General features: G+C 40.9%; 1 long non-coding RNA gene across 1 annotated transcript in view; it reads right to left on the minus strand.

Moving 5' to 3' along the window:
- Positions 1-7424: 7424 nt before the first annotated feature.
- The window catches only part of LOC126994989 (uncharacterized), a 94689-nt gene continuing 87230 nt past the window's right edge, over positions 7425-14883 (minus strand). Inside the window, exon 5 of the long non-coding RNA XR_007749766.1 lies at positions 7425-7469. This is a non-coding gene — a long non-coding RNA (uncharacterized LOC126994989). The remainder of the gene's footprint in view (positions 7470-14883) is intronic.

Consider the following 14883-nt stretch of genomic DNA (forward strand, 5'->3'; position numbering starts at 1 on the left):
AAATCTCTCAAAAACATTGAGGAAAAACAGGAAGAGTGACTCGCTCCATTTAATGACGTCTCTCACACGGTCCGATGCCTTCCTCCCTTTCCTTCAACCCTCAATATTCTCCTGTTTTACCTCTTTTTCTTCCTCTTCCTCCTCCTCGTCCTCATTCTCATTCCCGTCCTTTTCCTCCTCCTCTCCTACCGCCTTTTGGTTCCCACCTTCCCGTAAGTCCTTCTCTCTATTTTCTCATACGTGTTATTCAAACCTAATACTTCCTTCCCCTTCATTCATTCCCCTTCTATTTCGAGTCAACACTTTGTCTCCTGACTGGCATTCCTTTTCTAATTTTCCTTTCTAGCCGTTTCAGTTCCTGCCTCTCTATTTGTTTCTTCATAAAGTTAAGACGAATCATGAATATCGTATGACCTTCCGCGGATGACAATAGAGGAGGGCTAATGGATTTAATGACAAGCCAATGGTCTGAGAATCTGTTGTATGAATAAATGAGAAACATGTCTGGGAGCACAACAGCTAAAAGGGAAGGATTAATATGTGAGGGAGGCAAGGAAGGCAAGAAGGTTAAGGTCAGGGACGACGAGGGAGGTAGAAAGAATAATGGAAACGAAGGGAGGTGTGTGTGGAAGGGGGGAGGGGGGGGACGGGGGGGGCTTTTGAATTAATAATAGGTACTGCAGCTGCCGACGCCTCACACATAGAGTACCCAGTATACGATGTTACATTTTCTTCGTATATCTTTTTTTTCCGTCCGAGCATAGGCGAAGAGGAAGGCGGACGGAAGGATGGGAAGGAAGGAAGGAAGAAAGGAAGGTGCTGGAGCTTGTATAACTCGGACCGTCAGGGTGTAGATGAGGAGGGAGCTGGAAAGATGGATGGAAAGGAAAGGAGGTGGGGAGGCTTGTGAGAGAAGGATGGGAAGGAAAAAAAAGGGGTGAGTCAAATGAGAGAAGAATGGGAAGGAAGGAAGGTAATGGGGCTAATATATTAATTACCCGGTATTACATTGATTTCCGTATATCTATCTATTTACTTTTCCGTCAGCGAATAGACGAGGAGAGAGGGAGAGAGAGGATGGGAAGGAAAGTGAAAGGGCTTGTGGGTTATGTATCTGACTTGTGCGATATGTTTACTCTCCTCATCCGTGATTCTACACCTGCCGACGCCTCACACACGAAAGACTCACAATATTATGCTACAGTTATTTTTTCTTTTATTTTTCTATCTACTCTTCCGTCTGTGTGTATGTGTTCACCTCGGGAGCGCGTGAATAATGAAAGGTCAGGCGGAGGACTAAATAGGGCAGGTGTGTGGTTTCAATTATTCTCGTTTTATTTTCCGATTAGTGAGAACTGTTCAACTTATCATAAATTTACTCTTCTATTATTTTTTTGTTTATTTCTTCATCCATGCACCTTATTATTAATTAACTGGCTAGACAAAGACGGATTAAAGAAATATCTAAGGGTTTGTACATTAATTTCTTCATTCATTCATTTACTTATTGTCTATCTGTAAAACGTATCCAATTAACTTACTCTCTGCTTTCAGATAAATGATTTTGGAATAAAGCTTATGATATTGAACAGAAAACCATATACTATCTCTCCTCTTGACTCTGCTGGTTACCTGAAGTTCAAACCCTCAATTTCACTGCCAATCGTGTGCGCCAAGAGCAAGTTAGATACTGAATATTTGAAAGGCTTTGCGAGAGAGAGAGAGAGAGAGAGAGAGAGAGAGAGAGAGAGAGAGAGAGAGAGAGAGAGAGAGAGAGAGAGAGAGAGAGAGAGAGAGAGAGAGAGAGAGAGAGAGAGAGAGAGAGAGAGAGAGAGAGAGAGAGAGAGAGAGAGAGAGAGAGAGAGAGAGAGAGAGAGAGAGAGAGAGAGTGTCAGGGACTAGAAAGAGGAAAGGGATGAGGATAAACAGACAGACGAGGGAGTGACAAGAGCAGGAGAGATATGGTTGAGGGAGGAAAGGAAAAAAGACTAAAAAGGAGAGACGTGAGGGCGGGAGAGAAAGTCAGGAGTGAAGAGAAGATCAAGGAAGGGGAACGAGGGGAGCAGTAACAAGATAAAAATAATCAAATAATGGAAAAAAAGACGTTTACGTACACGTTAAAGTGACAAAGGAAGAGGAAATCAAAACATAAATTCAGCGAAATGTAACAACGAGAGAAACGGAAACAAACTGAAAATAAGTAGCGTATGAAACAGAAAAATGCCAACGTTAAAAGCAGATGTGCATTTTATTACGTTAATTGGTACGAGAGAAAGAACTAATAAAAAAAACAAAAAAAAAAACGCATGACTGAACGATAAAAAGACAAACTCTGTGATGGAATACCATGGAAAAATAAATATATATTCGATGATGTACAAAGATCGGCAGTTTGATGACTAAACAATCGTCAATAAATATCGTTCCTGAAATTGTGGGAAAAAAGCTACCTTGATTAGTTCTGACAACAGTAAAAAAAAAAAAAAAAATGCTGGATTAATATCAATTTGGATTTAATGTCATGAATAGAGGCAAGAAGCGTAAGTAAATAGATAATTAAATCTAACATGCAAATACCATTCTCTCTCTCTCTCTCTCTCTTATTTATCAGCACATATTTCAGCTAAGATAATGACCAAAGGAGGGAGAAAGAAAGAGAGGGAAATGAGAGCAGCAAAACAACGACTACAAGACAACAACAACGAAATAACAACAATATCTGACGAAAAAGAATGTATATGTATACGGGAAGAGAAATTCATTCCCAGCACTTATTCTCGTCCACACACACACACACACACACACACACACACACACACACACACACACACACAAACAAACAAACAAACAAATAAGCTTACAGGGCATTACTAAGCATCAGAAACATACCCAACTACGGATACGAGGACGCACTTAAGGACACGGACACACTCAGCCACGAACAAGGTCTTAGTGTCGAACAAATGCACTCGATCTCGGCTACAGCCATAGAAGCAAGACACTAATGGAGGGATACATATTTTTAATGCTGTATATCATTGATTCGAGTGCAATTAACGGTTAGAAATGCTGTGAATTGCTATAATGTTCACATATCATTATATTTTATTACTTCACTATTTTTGACAGTCTATAATGATAGGGAAAAGAGAAAAATATATATATAGCTAGTTAGATAAATATAGATCCATAGTAGATATGATATATTTTAAATGAAGGCTTAAAGGTATTTTGATTTAGTGTGAACGGTAATCTGGTCATTGGAAGGGTAGTGTAATATCTTGAAGGAGGAGGTAAAACACTTTTAGGATGAATTGTACTTGAAGGGGAAAGGTTACGATCAAGGTAAGGTTACAATATATAGTTACATCTGAGCAATTAGTGAAATCAATACACGAGGACGTTTTATCGTTTACTTTTACCGTCCATAAGGGAGAAATTCTATTCATTATTCATACGACTTGGCCAATCATTTTTTACCCCTTTTCTGATGTGTGTGATGTGTTTTGTTCAGACAGCCGCAAACTCTAACCATTTCCGTACCAAACGTTTGTGACGCGGACGACGAACCACAACTCAATCTCTCTAAAAACGTTGTTTTGAATAAGAGAAAGAGATCAACACATTTTTCTCTCCTTTTCATTTTCGGGGGACGCTTTTTAGTAATTTTATGGGTCAGGGATCAAAAGACTTCCTATTTAATTTTTGGCCTCCTGCTCCGGCATTTCACAAAACTCAAAACAAAAAAAAATCACAAATGTTCTCCGCTTGTCGGTCTGGAGCCGTAATGTCCCGGGAAATGGAAGTTGTGGCTTCATTATTCTTTGATAATGGGCTAGGAAAATAAGCCCACGGACAGATAAGTTCAGCGATAGACATCGCTGAACTGATTCTCAGAAAGACATACAAAGAAAAACAAATTATTGTAAACAAGATACTTAATCAATGCAATGGTATAATTAGCGTCTATCAGCTCTCCTCCTCTTACTGATAGTCTTCTAGCTCTTAAATTCCACCGCCATGTTGCCTCTCTTTCTATCTTCTATTGACTGTCCACTCTTGCTCATCCCTATACTGTCCACACCCCTTATGCAGGAGTTAACCAGCATCTTCACTCTTTCATCCCTTACACTGGTAAACTCTGGAACAGCCTTCCTTCGTCTGTATTTCCTCTTGCCTATAACTTGACCCCTTTCAAGAAGAGTGTATCAAGACATCTCTCAACCCGAAATTGATCTCTCTTTTGACTAGTCTATACTATCTTCTGTTGTGGGACCGGCAAGTAGCGGGCTTTTTTTCATACACTCTTTTTGTTGCCCTTGTGTTGCCTCTTTTGTTGAAAAAAAAAAAAAATATATATATATATATATATATATATATATATATATATATATATCTATATATATATATATATATATATATATAAACACACACACACACACACACACACACACACACACACACACACACACACACACACACACACAGGAGTGTGTGAGTTGTAACCTCGTTGTCGGGGTGTGTTGTGTGTGAGTTATCTCAGTCCTACCCAAAGGTCGGTACTATGAGCTCTGCGCTCTTCCGTAAGGGAACGGCTGGCTGTCTCGAGAGAGACCCGCAGCAGACCAAGAGGTGAATTACACACGCATGCATACACATACATATACACATACACAAATTCATATGTAGATAAAAAAAAAATCATATAGACAGAAGAACATATATACTCTATGTAGGCAACACATGATTCTTTAATTTGCCATAAATGGTACAAACGCACTCAGCAATCACTAACGAATAATTAATGAATGTTCACACATGCTCACTTGCATTTGAAATTAATTTCACAAAACATTTTTTTGGCAACTGCTCCGTCACGGTCACAAACATCGCTCAGTTAATGGGAAAACTGGAATCGGAACCTAATCGACTTTCTCCATCACATCACCTCTAAACTTGTCCAGACGTGGGCAAACAGACATTTTTCCTACGAGCCATCTGGCGAAACGGACACGAGGACAGTGACAACACAACAAGACTCCGTAACACCGACGAGTTCAAGTAAAAAAGACGGTATAGCGCTACGACCCCAACATTTCCTATGGATAGATAGTGCTTTTAATGACAACCATCGACTCTTATTAAGCGATGTTAATTTGCTCTTTGTAGTTTGTATGTCTGTGATTTTTACATGAATAACTGCAACTAAAAGGCACTCACTTCCTACATCACTCGTGCTCCGTCATAAAACATTAATAGGGAATCAAAATTTCTGTTATATTCTGTGTAAAGCTCTATCACTCTCTCTCTCTCTCTCTCTCTCTCTCTCTCTCTCTCTCAATTTCGCATTGAGAAACAAGATGAAATTTCCTTTACGTGCGAGACTCCAATTTCCGAATCGATTTTGTTTTTCCTCTCCTCCTCCTCCTCCTCCTCCTCTTACTCCTTCATCTATTTCGCACTCTTCTCGAGGTAAGAGGACCAATCGAGGTAGATGAGGAGGAGGAGGAGGAGGAGGAGGAGGAGGAGGAGGAGGAAACGGAGGAGAAGGAAGAGCAGGAGGAGGAAATCGAAGAGATATTTAGAGAGAAAGTTATAGTAGTCAAAGGAAATAACGGTATTAATTATGAGAGAGAGAGAGAGAGAGAGAGAGAGAGAGAGAGAGAGAGAGAGAGAGAGAGAGAGAGAGAGAGAGAGAGAGAGAGAGAGAGACATAGATAAAGTATAACAGAGTGACAGACAGATATGCACAGACGAAATACACAATGATACACAGACGAACTATATGACAAAGAAAAATAGAGAATAGCAAAGACACACTGACACAAAACAGACAAACACACACACACACACAAAAGACAAACATAAACACAGCTACAAACACATGCACAGACAAACTAATGAGAAGATAAAGTCGAATTAAAGTTGGGAGTAGTGGCTGACAAGGGAAAGAAACCCGGGTGGAAAGAGAATAAAGTGGAGGGAGAGAGGAGACGAAAAAGAATAGATGAGAAGGGTAATTAAGCGAAAGGTATGAGAACACAGGGGAAGAAGGACTAGGGGAAAGTGTGAACAAGGTGAGGGACAAGGGAAGAAAAAGAAGGGAGGATTCACGGAAGCCTACACTAGAAAAGGGATTGTATAGAGAAAATAATTAATGAAAGGCATGGAAAAATAACATAATAAAATGGAATGTCTAAGAAAGTAAAGTCCCGATTGTAAAATAAAAAAAGAAGGAAAATTTATATAAAGGAGTGAAACAAGATATATATGATGCAAATTAATACCTAAAACTGAATGTTGAAAGGAAATAAAAAATGAGATTACACGTGCAAAAAATAAGAACAGAAGAGTTATATAAAAGCTAAAGATTGGCATAAAGAATATAGCATCATATTTATAGCTTTATAAACATATTATTATCATATTTATTATTATTATTATTATTATTATTATTATTATTATTATTATTATTATTATTATTATTATTGTTATTATTATTATTATTATTATTATTATTATTATTATTATTATTATTATTATTATTATTATTATTATTATTATTATCATTGTTGTTGTTGTTGTTGTTGTTGTTGTTATTTTTGTTGCTATTTCTGTTGATGTTGTCAGCGTTTTATTTATTTATTATCACATTATTATTATTACCGATACACACACACACACACACACACACACACACACACACACACACACACACACACACACACATACACGCAGAGGCCTTGAAAGACGAACAAACACTCACACGGAATGGTGCATGCAGGGCAGACTAAGAGATATATGCAGAGGCAGCTAGACAGATAAAGATTTACAGGGTTGAAAAACGGAGGGTCACTGACAAGAGAGACGAAAGTGGGACAAAAGAATCGAAAACCCCGAAAAAGAAAGATGAGAGAAAAAAGCAAGATTATGACTGAAAGAAGAAAATACGAAGTGAGAGTTTAGTGTTGAAGAAATTACGGTAGCCTGCTTTTCCATCTCTCCGTGTTTCCTCCTCCTCTTCCCCCTCCTTCTCTGCCTCCTCCTCCTCCTCCTCCTCCTCCTCCTCCTCCTCCTCCTCCTCCTCCTCCTCCTCCTCCTCTAAACCAACCATTCTGTCTTTCACAACAAATTCGTCTTCTTGCTCCTAACTATTTCAAGGCGGCCTATTTTTCTCGTGCCCTTCTTGCTATTCGTCTTCATTCTCTTCTTTTCCTTCTTACTCTTTCTAATAAAATTACTTGTTCTTTCCCTCTTCCTATTCCTCTTTTTCTTCTTCTTCTTCTTCCTCCTAGTAGTAGTAGTTGTAGTAGTAGTAGTAGTAGTAGTAGTAGCGATAGTACACGTATCATGATCAACGTTGATTCTGACGCAGCTGAAACATGCAAAAAATAAAAGCGAATACGGGCTAGTATTAATACTCACCTCTGTTAATGCTTAGCGCTGTTCGTCCGGCAAGTGTCGTGAACCTGTAAAAACGAGAATAGTAAACAATTGAAATACAAAAGAAAATAATATTTTTTTCAATTTGGCTCCCGAATTTTGCGAACAATGAAAACAGACATAAAGGTGATGGGTAGTGAGCTTTACGGTCATGGTGTGTGTGTGTGTGTGTGTGTGTGTGTGTGTGTGTGTGTGTGTGTGTACAAAATCAAATGTGTTCGTTATATAAATACGAGTTAATTACAAATTTTCGACAATCAGGGAAGCCGATCAGGATGGCTAATATCTCTCTCTCTCTCTCTCTCTCCGGGGCCATTACCAGGAAACATAATTACGGTTCGTTCACACTCCATTTTTCCTTTACGGGAACCTGCAATTAAGTTTTAATAGCTAAGGAAAGTTATTTGAACGAAAACGTGAGAAAAGCGCAGTTCTCAGAAAAAAAACCCTGCCTGCAAAGTACAGATAGGTGCTGGAATTGACTGTAACAGAAAAATGAATATGTAGAAATACTAAAGAATAACTGATCACAACTACTGCGTGTTGACTCCCTCCCCCCATACACACACACACACTCACGCACGCACACACGCCCTATATCGCTTCCTCTCTCTCTCTCTCTCTCTCTCTCTCTCTCTCTCTCTCCCTCCCTCCCTCCCTCCCTCCCTCATTCATTCATTCATTCATTCATTCATTCATTCATTCATCCATTCAATCACTCCCTCCCTCCCTCCCTTCCTCCCTCTTTCTCTCTCTCCTTCCCTCCCTTCCTCACTTACTCATACACACAATTTATCTATCTATCTATTTATCTAGCAATCTATATAGCGACCGATCTATCTCATCATATTGTATCATAAAGTTTCATCATATTTAGTTGCAGACACACATACGTACTACTAATCTGAAGTGGATTAACTGCAACACTCCAGCAAAAAGTAGAGGATGAAGAAAACTATGAGAAAGGAACAAATGCAAACATGACGAAGATGGAAGCAGAGGATTGAGCTGAGGACATGAATGAAGAGGTGGAAAAGAAGGGAAAGGTCGAGAAGAGGAGGAAAAGGATGATGATGATGAGGAGGAGGTGAAGAAGGAAGAGGAAGAAGAGGAAGAGGAGGAGGAGGAGGAGGAGAAAGGCAAGCGAAAATACTTCGTTCGCATCTAATTAAAACTTTAGCATCGAAGAACGTATATTCGATATTATTATTTCTCATCTCGTACCTCGGTAATTAGTGTGCTGTAGGATATGAAAATTAACACGGGGGACCAGGAGGAGGAGGAGAATGAAGAGGAGAAACAAGAGAATCAGGGGTAGGAACAGCAGGAAGAAGAGAAACAGTAGGAGGAGGGGAACGATGAGGGAAAAAATATAACGAATGAAAAAGTTGTAGTTAATATTTTCTTTCTAACTCCATAGTATTAGTTAGAGTCTGTTTCTGGAAGGCTGAGGAGGAGGAGGAAAGGATACCGAAGGAGTCTGAGGGAGGAAAAAGAAGTGAGGAGTGCAGAGCGGGAAGGTGCAAATACAGGTGGAGAGGACGAAGGTATGACAGGTGTGATGAAATGTGTCGCAGGTGGTGGCAGTGGCTGTGTGTGTGTGTGTGTGTGTGTGTGTGTGAGAGAGAGAGAGAGAGAGAGAGAGAGAGAGAGAGAGAGAGAGAGAGAGAGAGAGAGAGAGAGAGAGAGAGAGAGAGAGAGAGAGAGAGAGAGAGAGAGAGAGAGAGAGAGAGAGAGAGAGAGAGAGAGAGAGAGAGAGAGAGAGAGAGAGAGAGAGAGAGAGAGAGAGAGAGAGAGAGAGAGAGAGAGAGAGAGATATACTGACTGTCCCATTGATTGACTAAGTGACAGAATGATGAATAAGTGAAAGGAAGACGGACAGACTGATGGACAACCTTTCAAAGAGACAAACAGATGTGGATACTGGCATACTACACACAGACAGACAGAAATAAGTGTTGCACAGAATGGGTGTAGGAGGAGGAGGAGGCAAGTGAGGCATGAGTGAGGAGGAGAGGAGGAAACTGAAGTGGTGAGATAAGATTAACGAAGGGGAAGAGGTATTCACTGAGGGTGATTTAGGAGTGAGAGAAGAGGCAGTGGTGATGGGTGAGCCAGGAGTGTGTGAAGAGGTGAAGAAGTGTGTGTGTGTGTGTGTGTGTGTGTGTGTGTGTGTGTGTGTGTGTGTGTGTGTGTGTGTGTGTGTGTGTGTGTGTGTGTGTGTGTGTGTGTGTGTGTGTGTGTGTGTGTGTGTGTGTGTACGTGTGTGTGTGCGTGGGAGGATGCACGAACGTAATGAGAAAAGGCTGGACCAAGGTAATTAGTGTCATTAATCTAGCTGAAATTATAATTGAAAATTGCATTTTGATGAAACTACTAATTAATGGAAAGAAAATAATAAGGCATTAACAGTGAAAACTAAAGAAAATTTATGGATCTGAATCAGAAAAAAATATTAACGAAAAAAATACACAATAATGCTTTGTTTCTCTTCCTTGCGAAAAAGAGCAACGGAATCTGAGTTTTACATTTTACATTTCCTTGCCGGTGCCGAGAATAGATGGAAGGAAAACAGCAATCAAGAAAGCACAATGACATTCACAAGCAATATAATATACTTCTATTTAAACGCTTATCCGTGCCCCCCTGTACCCGCCGTCCCCAATCTTTCATTATAATAATCTTGAGAGAAAAACAAAAAGGCAGACCAAACAGAGAACGTGAACCTTCTGTATTTTTTAAGCATATATAACTTTAAGCTATTAACGGCGTATAAAAGATTAATTTCCAATATATTATTTCTGTGGAGAGAGAGAGAGAGAGAGAGAGAGAGAGAGAGAGAGAGAGAGAGAGAGAGAGAGAGAGAGAGAGAGAGAGAGAGAGAGAGAGAGAGAGAGAGAGAGAGAGAGAGAGAGAGAGAGAGAGAGAGAGAGAGAGAGAGAGAGAGAGAGAGAGAGAGAAAAGTAAAGAAAGAGAGGGGGGAAGGGGACGCAGTGGTGTGGTTGAACCTTTGTGAGAGAAAAACCCTCGACGACAGCAAATTCAGGAGCGAGTTGGCGGTGAGAGTGGAGGGACGAGTGGCCTGGAGAGGGAGAGGAGAGGAAGAGGAAAGAGAGAGGAGTAGTCGAGAGTGAGAGACAAGTAGAAGAGGACCACACGAGGAGAGGAGCGGAGGGCACCCGAGCTCTCTCCACTCACCTCCCGACGCCTCGACTCACTCCAAAACTCTTGCTCCGTCAAAGTTGCGCTCCGTCGTCAATGGAATAAAAAAAAAAAGATATCCTTCCACCTCTTCTTATTTTCTCCTGCTTCCTCTTCCTCCTCCTCCTCTTCCTTTTATTACTATTATCATTACCATTATTACTATTATCACACACACACACACACACACACACACACACACACACACACACACACACACACACACACACACACACACACACACCTCGGGGACGGCTGATGCGTTGCCATTATTGCGAAAAGTTAGTCTTGGGGGAGCGACTCGGAGATGATAGAGATGATGACAAGAGAAAGGAAGAGCAAGGGGAAGATGAAGGAAGGAATAGGAGAAAAGAAGGAAGGGGAAGGAAGGAAGAAAAGGCAGAGGAAAGAGAAGATAAAGGAAGAAAAGGAAAGGATGGGAGGAAGAAGAAAAGGAAGAAGTGATGATAATGTTTGGAGGTTGTGGTGATGGTGATGGTGGTGGTAAGGAAGCCATAATAAAAGGGTGGAAAGTGACAAAAAAAGGGTGATGAAGGTGACGAACAGAGGCGTCTCCTATCCTCTAAGTGCCCTTCCCTCATCCTCCTCCCCTCGTCACTCTTCTTTCCTACCCGTTTCTTCCCTCACTCTGTCATGCTATACATTTTTTTTACTCTCTCTCTCTCTCTCTCTCTTTTTTTCCCATTTCGAGTCATCATTATTCTCCTCTTTCATTACCTTTCACTGGCCTCTTCGTCTTCGTGTTCTACTTCATTTTCCTCTCCTTCATTTCGTTCTTTTTTACTCATCTTCCTCGTCCTCATTTATCAGTCCCATTAGTAATCTTCCCCTCCTCTCACCTTATTGGCCTTCTCTTCCTTTTATTTCACTTTTATTTGTACCATGCTCCTCTCCTTTCCTTATCATTTCCTTTAGTGCAATCTTCATTCCCTTTCTAACTAATCACTAACTCCTCCGTGGTCTTATCCTCTCCTAATCTCATCTTCATTCTTCTTAGAGCACTCATGTTTTTTTTTTGTTCTATATCAGGTTCCTCCTCTCCTTCCATGTTTATTTCATTTGGTTGAGTCCTTATCCGTCCCTCTTCTTTCTCTGTTCATTATTCTCATTCCTATTATTTTCCTCGCATCACCTAATTGCCCCTATCACCTTTCGCTCTCTCAGTTCTGAATTTCGCTCTTCTGCTTTCATCTCTAAGTCTTCCATCTCCTCTTTCTCCGCTCATTATTCTCATTTGTATTATTTTCCACGCATCATCTCATTCTCCCTCCTCTTCCTTCGTCCTCTCCCATTTTTTAACTAGGCCCTTCTGCTCCCATCTCCCTTGTTCTCTTCACTCCAACTCCCTTCAACTTCCTCGCTTCCTCCTTTCCCTTCTCTCAGTGTTGGGGTGTCCTCCGTCCGTCTTCTAATTATCCTTTCCCTTATCCTCGGCAGGTCAGTCGTAAGTCAAGGGAGCCGTGCCATAAACAATTACGTCTTGCATAATTAGCATCTTAATGACTTTTGAAGCAACGGACACACAGGGACACACGCGTTATCAGGTTTTAATGAGTCCTGTGTCAAGTGAGGAATGCATTACACAGCTGGCTTCGTTACACATACCTGTCCAGTGTTATATCATTACCGTTACAACCTCGTTACACCTGCTGGTCGTGTTCAGCTTGTCCCCTTTACACCTGTTCTCCCTACATTTGGTCAGGTAAGCGTTGTAATGATGACACGTGCCCCTTGAAAACACAGGAATAATTTAATGGTGAGTGTGTGTGTGTGTGTGTGTGTGTGTGTGTGTGTGTGTGTGTGTGTGTGTGTGTGTGTGTGTGTGTGTGTGTGTGTGTGTGTGTCATCAGTATCGTTTCCCTCACATCAGTTCAGTTTTCAGCCAATCTTTCTCAATGTCCCTCCGTCATCATCGTTTTTCCTTTCCTCCTCCTCACCCTAGTCTGGTTTAGTCTGGTTCTCTCTCTCTCCTATTTATCAGCCTTATCAAACACGTCATAGCTTTTTCCATACAATATTGAAAGTTCATGGTCATTTCAGTGGTCCGGGGTCGGAGGTCAAAACAAATTCTTCAGTCCAACCAGATTTTTAGTGACCCATTTCGCCGAATATATTTTCACCTTTTGCTGCATTTACCCTTTTCGCTCGGAAGGGGATCATACCTATCAGTTCTTCAGTAACCTATTATGAGGGCAAAAACAAGATTCACTGCAAACCGATATTGAAAAATTCATCAAAATCTTTCCTCTCCGTATATATGTTTTCATCAATACTTCTTTCCTCCATGACATATCCGTTTCTTTTCTCCTCCCTTCCTTCATTCCGAGTTTCGTCCTGCCAACATCTCATCTGGTCTCATCATTCCATCTCTCCACACTTCGCTCCTCCTCATTTTCCCTATCTTTTACTTCCTCTCATCAGTGGTTAGCCTGCCAAGCTACGAATCTGCGAGCCCGGGTTCGAATGCCGTAGTCAGCGTGCAGCTCACCCACCTGTTCGTCCTCCCTTTCGGGCTGGTCAATAAATGGCTACCTGGGGGAAGGGATGGGCAAGTACCGTTAATTTAAGTACCGGTAGTACCGGTACCGAAAACTCAAGTACCGTTAGTACCGGTACCGGTACCGGTACCCGAAGGAGTTTTTTTTTTTTTTTTTTCTTAATGACTTCTGATGAAATTCCCAAATAAATTTCCTGTAAAGAAAACTCTCTCTCTCTCCTTCAACTTAATATCAACTAGAGTAGAAATGCAACGTTTAGGAGCCTTCTGATTAATGTAAAATCACTTAGGTTTAAGGACAGACCACCTAGTCTGGACCATGGGGTCTGTGTGGTCTGATTTTCTATGTAAATCTATGTAAATCTCTCTCACACACACTCTCTCTCTCTCTCTCTCTGAATGAAGTGAATATTTATTTTTTGATAAAAAGCATGTATAGTTATTATGGATGTACTCAATCATAGTCTATAAAATAAAATAATTATTATTAACCTAAAAGAAAAAAACATGAAGAATTATCCAGTAACTCCAATAAATAAATCAAATAATAAAATAATGGAAACAGGAGCTGTGATGATGGAAACGGAAAGCAGGACAAAATTATGGGAACTTGGGGAGACGGTTACCGGTACCGGCAGTGACTCAGCGTCTACACCAGGTACCCATACCACATGGTAGGCGGGCGAGTACGCCGGTAGCGTCACTGGCTAAAGATCAAACGAGTTCCGGGAAGCGACGATCACTGGCACTGCGCATTGCCGCTAGTACCGGTACTGTTTGGATCTTAGTGACGCTCGGCACTCGCCCGCCTCCATGTGGTATGGGCCCTGTGTGTAGACGCTGAGTCACTGCCCTGCTGACCGTCTCCCCAAGTTCCCACCATTTTGTCCTGCTTTCCGTTTCCATCACAGCTCCCGTTTCCATTATTTTATTATTTGATTTATTTATTGGAGTTACTGGATAATTCTTCATGTCCGATTCTTTTTCTTTTTTAGGTTGCTAATAAATATCTTTATTGTTATTAGACTATGATCGAGTAGTCGAGTACCCATATCACCGAGATATCTCTCTCTCTCTCTCTCTCTCTGAATGAAGTGAATATTTATTTTTTCGATAAAAAAATAGCATGCATAGTTATTATGGATGTACTCAATCATGGTCTAATAACAATAACAATATTTATTAGGAACCTAAAAAAAAAATCGGACATGAAGAATTATCAATAAATCCAATAAATAAATCCGAGCAACTGGTACCGGTACCGAGCAATCTGGAACCGGTACCGTACCGTTTAGCTGGTACCGTTAGTACCGGTACTGGTACCGGTACCTGCCTACCCCTACCTGGGGGGGGACTTGGAGGAGGTAAGCTGTGGTAACCTGGGTGCCATTCTAAGCGCAGGAGTAAATGGGTTCTCACTTACCACAGGCTCAAGGACCAATGCGACGGAGATGAGCACTAAGGCCACGCGCAGCAATAGCGTATGCCCCCAACTTTAACTGTTCTTCGTCTAACCTCTCTACCCCCCGCAGTGTCCCTGTCTATAGTTCAAGGTGGGGAAAGGGAAACAACTGGTGATATATTTTTCTTGATTCTTGTCAACGCATTTTCATCATCTGTCTGCAACTGTTAATGTTTGACCCAATTTGGGAAGTCCATGTGATTCATTTTCTTTACAATCTTAAGTTATTCATATTTTCTGAATCATAACCGCCAGCGCC

This window comes from Eriocheir sinensis, unplaced genomic scaffold (assembly GCF_024679095.1).
Source record: "Eriocheir sinensis breed Jianghai 21 unplaced genomic scaffold, ASM2467909v1 Scaffold947, whole genome shotgun sequence".
NCBI classification, from domain to species: domain Eukaryota; kingdom Metazoa; phylum Arthropoda; class Malacostraca; order Decapoda; family Varunidae; genus Eriocheir; species Eriocheir sinensis.